We start from the raw sequence: 6,000 nt of genomic DNA on the forward strand, positions 1-6,000 counted from the left end.
TCACCAAGGCCATATTTTCCAACTACTGATACTTCCTCTGTTTCCAAATTTCATATTCCAATCACCAGTAAATATCAATGCATCTTGAGTATATGATTGATCAATTTCAAATTGAAGAACTTGGCAGAAACCTTCAATGTCTTCATAACCAGCTTTAGTGGCAGGTGCATAAATTTGAAAATAGCTATATTACCTGGTTTTCATTGTAGACATTTATTGTCCTATCATATTCTGGTACTATGTCAGACAATGTTCTAGTGCTGTTTATAAAGTTTTTAACGGCTAATCCCGTAGAGGTGGACTGCCTATACCTTTTTTATAATCTCTACTTAATCTGGAAGGTCTCTGAAACTTGTCCACCGCAGGTGACCTTGCTGGTATTTGAAATATCAGTTGTACATCTTCCAATATCAAAACAATAAATAAGCCAATATAAAAACAAACAGGCAGGTCTACTATAGTTATCTAATATTTATAATAAACTGTTATAGCACAAATTATCTAGTCTCTATCTTGACCTTAAATGCGATTTCTGTTATATATTAAACTTGTATTTTGTGTAATTCTGTACTTATTCAGTTTCATTAGTTTGTATATTCTAGTGACAAGTTTGTGCTGCCCAATTACCACAAATTTAGATCTTCTACTTTGTTTTTATCTAAAATTGTTGTGGTTTTTATTTACCCTTTGTTCTTCTAATGTGAATTTTAGAATTAGCTTATCAAGTTTACATGTACTTTGAACATGTTATCGGAAGACACAAGGTTCTGGAAAAGGATATCATGCTTAATGAGTAGGACAGTGGAAAAGAGGAAGACCCTTGACAGGATGGATTGACACAGTGGCTGCAACAATGGATCAAACATAAGAGCTATGAGGATGGTTCAGGACCAGATAGTGTAGTGTTTTGTTTTATTGTACGCAAGATTGCTATGAGTTGGAACCAACTCGACAGCAACCAAATTCTACAAAACTTTTTACTAGGATTTGAATCAAATAAGTTATTTGAATCAAATAACTTTTTACTAGGATTTGGATAAAATAACAAAACTTTTTACTAGGATTTGAATCAAATAAGTCAAAATATGACCACAAATATGACTGATTCGGATGGCAGATTTGAAGAAAAACTTGGCATCAGGTAAGAAGACTTATTAGCCATTTCAGAAAAGCAAATAAAGTAACTTTGCTTGCTAAAAGTGAAGAGGCCTTGAAGTGCTTACGAATGAAGATCACATACTATAGCATTCAGTCTGGATTACACTAAAACATACATAAAAACCCACAACTGGACCAATAGACAATTATGGTGATAAACAGAAAAGATCAAAATTATCAGAAGCATTTTATTTTACTTGGCTCCGCAATCAACACCCTTAAAAGGAGTACAACACTTATAAAAAGAGTAATCAACAAGGCAACCGGATATCACTTGAACTGCTTCAACAAGCTGATGAAGCAGAAGCACTCACCCGTCCATGGTCCATGTCAAGAAATCCGGAAGACAGCTATTTGGCCCATATTGAAAAGATCCATATTTATCCCCATTACAAAGCAAATAACCAAAATATATAAATCATTGATTATTATTAATAGAACAGTCAAGTGTGGCATCATACTTACTCAATATGTATGCAGAGCATATAATCTTGAGAAGTTGGGCTGTATGAAGAGCTACTCAGTATCAAGATTGGAGGGAAGCTTATTAACAACCTGCAATAGGCGCATGACGTAACTGCACGTTTAAAGCAAGGAGGACATGAAGAACTTGCTGATGAAGACTATGGATTATAACTCAATGTAAAGAAACCCCAAATCCTCACCACTGGATCAATCAGACATCATTATCAGTAGAGAAAAGATTAAAGTTGTCAAGGATTTCATTCTGCTTGGATCCACAATCAATGCTTATGGAATCAGCTGTTAAAATTTAAACAACATATTGCATTGCACACATCTATTGCAAAAGGCTTCTTTAAAGTATTAAAGAGCAAAGATGTCACTTTAAAGACTAAGGTGTTTCTGATCCACACCATGGTATTTTCAATGGCCTCATATGCATGGTAGAGTTGAACACTGAATAAAGAAGAAAAAATGAAAGCATTTGAATTATAGGGTTGGCAAAGAATATCGAAAGTACCACGGACTTCCAGAATAACGTACAAATCTGTCTTAAAAGTACAGCTAAAATAATTCACAGAATTGAGTATGGTGAGACTTCTTCTCACATACTTTGGATACATTACCAAGAGACCCGTCCCTGGAAAAGGACATCATGCTTGGTAAAGTAGAAATCAATGCAAAAATAAGACTGTCAAGGAGATGGATTGACACAACACTAACCATAACAATTTTGAGCATGGCACAGGGCCCAGTATTGTTAATTCTGTTGTACCCAGGGTTGCTATGGGTTAGAACCTGACTTGACACCATATAACATTTACTTTCATAAAGATGCACAGCCTTGGAAACACTACACGCAACATAGCACATAAGGTTGCCGTGTGTCAGAATCTATGGCAGCTGATTGTATACACTTATTCACTGTCATCAAATTGAGTCTGATGGACAGTGACCCGAAAAGGTAAGAGTAGAGCTGCCCTTCTTGGGTTTCTGAGGCAGCAAATATTTACAAGAGCAGAAAACCCGATCTTTCTGGTGGGTTCAAGCCACTGACCTTTTGTTAAGCAGGTAAATACTTTAACCTCTGCTTAAAAAGATTTTATGATAAACACATTGTCACTTGCATTCCTTTCCCATTTAAAAAAGGAAACAAAATGCCTCAGTGCAACAGAGTCGAATGTTGATCAATGGCAACCCCATAGGTCAGAGAAGAACTGCCCTGTGCATCTTTGAGGCTGTAAATCTTTACAAGAGCAGCAAACCTCATCTATCTCCAGAAGAGCACCAGTGGATTTGAACTACTGAGCTTGTGTTTAGCAGCCCAACACACAACCCACTGCTCCTTTTACACACACACACTTGTATTTCAGAAAATTGTACATTGTCTTTTTATAAATTTGTGAGCAAATACTCATACTATTCTCTTGTTATAGTCTAAAACAACACTTTCATTTTTGTAAATTTCAAAATGTGCAAACATAGACAAAATAATAAAATAAACTTCAATATTTATCGATTCATAGCCTGTCGTGTTTCATTTTTGTCCTTCAATCTGCCCATCACATATTAAGAAGTAAATTGCAAATATCATTTTAGGGGTACTATTTCCACGTATGTTTCTAAAAATTCCTTTTAAAAATTAAACACACACACAGCCTCCACAATACTATTATCATATTGTCACACGAAAAAATTTACAACTTCCTAACATCATATATCAGTGTGCCAATTTCAAACTGTTAGAAAACCATACAGTGATAATTAGAGCAACCAGGAACTGAAATCCTATACATTCACTATTAGGCATATACTGCAAAGAAGTGAGAGACACAAGTAGATGTATTTTCTACCATGTTTATAGCAGCACAGTTCACAATTAACAAGAAACTGGAAGCAGACCAACAGTGGAAGAATAAAGAATCTCACAAAAGAACAAATATTCTGAGTCCACTACTATAAGAGACACCAATCGAACAAATCTTAAAGACCAATCCCCAAAGGGATAGAAAGTCTTCCTATTGGCGATGAACCATCCATCATCATCCCTTTTAAATGCATTTCATAAGAACCACTTCAAAAGAGGAAACCTCACATTGGCTGGGATCATTCCTTCAAGAAGGGGAAAAGGGGAGACCATACACTTGCTGCCATACACACTGAGGCGAGGCAGTGACAAATCAACAGGCCTCCATAGGAATGAGAGGAGAGCCTTACTGGAAAAGCAAGTTCAGACCAGGAGAGATGGACATCTACCTTTCAGTGGAGGCACTGAACTTTCTGTTGGTGAGTATGGTGGGTAATGGAGAGGAGCAATCTTGCATTGGGAAGGGATGCTAAACAATTGTAAGGAACCTAAGGGGAGAATAAACCTGGTTCTTTGTTCCTAGGTAGACACTAGAATAAGCTTGTACCCAACTCTCAGTGAACCACGTCATGGGTCAAGTACTATGATGATATTACATGCTGGTCTAACATAGCATCCCCCAACGACCACACCAGGACTAAACATGGAAGCCCAACTGAACGCACTGGGCCCCGCCTCAAAACTACCTGTAGCCCTTGAACTTATGACTGAAATTCCCTGCAGGGGGAAAAAGCAAAGGATGGCCATGCCAAGACTGGAAATGGCTGTCATTGGACCTTGGGTTGGACCCATGGCTTAGTTGGTGTCCAATGAAAGGAAACCCAGAAACACCAGATATTTAGTGTATCTCAATGCTCCCATTGAGTTAGTAGGGCAGGTATTAGTCTCATAGTCAAGAATCTACCCTTGTCAGGAATGTTAAATAAGTATTTCCCCTAGAACCAACCCCAAGCTCAATTACACAGAGCTCAACAATTAACAAATCTATACCAAGCAACAACTCATGATTGCAGTTCGAAGTTGGACTGTATGTGTATAAACTCATATAAACAGTACCTTAAATTCTATGACATTGGATAAATTATTGGTATTGTCAATGCAATTGCTTTATATCCTAGGGGGATGGCTGACAATGTTTCTCTGTTTTTTGAACAGGGGTGGGGAGGTGTTGATTTGTTTTTGTTTGTTGGTGGTAGATGGGGTTATTATTTTTTTTTTTTTGTCAGAATATGAAAGGGTACCAAAAAAACCCCTGGAATTGCCCTGGGAGAGCGGAGCTTTCATACGCATTTTTCCCTCTAGGTGAGCATCAAGCAACTTGCCCTGAATTAGTGCACCCAATGGCATTGGCCGGGAAGGTTCTCTCTAGTCACAGTGAATTTTTTCGAAAACGCAGTTTCGCTCGAACTGCGTTTCTTGTGTTCGCTGATTTAAAAGAACAGCATGCGAACATTAAATTTTGTTTCCTGCTCGGGAAAAATGCCACAGAAACTGCTGTGATATTGAACATAGCTTACAAAGACAGCGCTATGGAAAAACATAAGTGTATGAGTAGTTTTCTCGTTTCAAAAAAGGTGGAATGTTGATTGATGACAAACCATTCTGGACATGTGTCAACTTCCCAAATGAAAATGGCAACTCATATTAATTTGGAGTTTGTTCCACTAGGTCAGACTGTAAATCAAGAGTTCTATTTAGAGGTTCTGAAAAGATTGTGTAACAGTATGTGACCAAAAAAGCCTGATTTGTGGCAGATGGAGGACTGTTTTTGCCACCACGACAACACACCAGTTTTGGGCAAAAAAGAGCATGCTTCTCTTGCCCCATGTATCTCACTCACCTGACCTTGCTCCATGCAACCTCTTTTTGTTTCCTCGATTACACAGGGACATGAAAGAACAACGATTTGAGAACGTAGGAGAGGTGAAGAAACACATGAGGGTAGTCAGCCATGCAAACAAATGAGTTTGAAAACTGTTTCCAAGACTGGAATTGCAGATTTGACAAATGTATCAAATGTAAAGGACAATCCTTTTTTAAAAATCATTTTATTAGGGGCTCATACAACTCTTATCACAATCCATACATACATCAATTGTGTGAAGCACATTTATACATTACATTGCCCTCATCATTCTCAAAACATATGCTCTCCACTTAAGTACGTGGCATCAGCTCCTCATTCTTCCCCCTCCCTCGCCATCCCCCCCATGCACCCTTGAATAATTTAAATTATTATTTTGTCATATCTTACACTGTCTGACATCTCCCCTCACCCACTTTCCTGCTGTCCGTCCTCCAGAGAGGTTATATGTAGAGCCTTGTAATCGGTTCCCCTTTTCCACCCCACTCCCTCCACTCTCCCGGTATCATCACTGGTCCTAAAGGGATCATCCTCCTTGGATTCCTGTGTTTCCAGTTCCTATCTGTACCAGTGTACATCCTCTGGTCTAGCCAGACTTGCAAGGTCGAATTCGAGTCATGGTAATGGGAGCGGGGAGGAAACATTTAGG

At 38.2% G+C, this 6,000-nt stretch overlaps 1 protein-coding gene across 1 annotated transcript in view; it reads right to left on the reverse strand.

Annotated features, from left to right (window-relative positions):
- Positions 1–6,000, reverse strand: part of NETO2 (neuropilin and tolloid like 2) — a 71,631-nt gene that overhangs the window by 49,518 nt on the left and 16,113 nt on the right. The gene's annotated exons all lie outside the window — the stretch shown is intronic.

This window comes from Echinops telfairi, unplaced genomic scaffold (assembly GCF_000313985.2).
Source record: "Echinops telfairi isolate 266 unplaced genomic scaffold, ASM31398v2 ScPeMD7_2291;HRSCAF=2852, whole genome shotgun sequence".
Taxonomy (NCBI): Eukaryota; Metazoa; Chordata; class Mammalia; order Afrosoricida; family Tenrecidae; genus Echinops; species Echinops telfairi.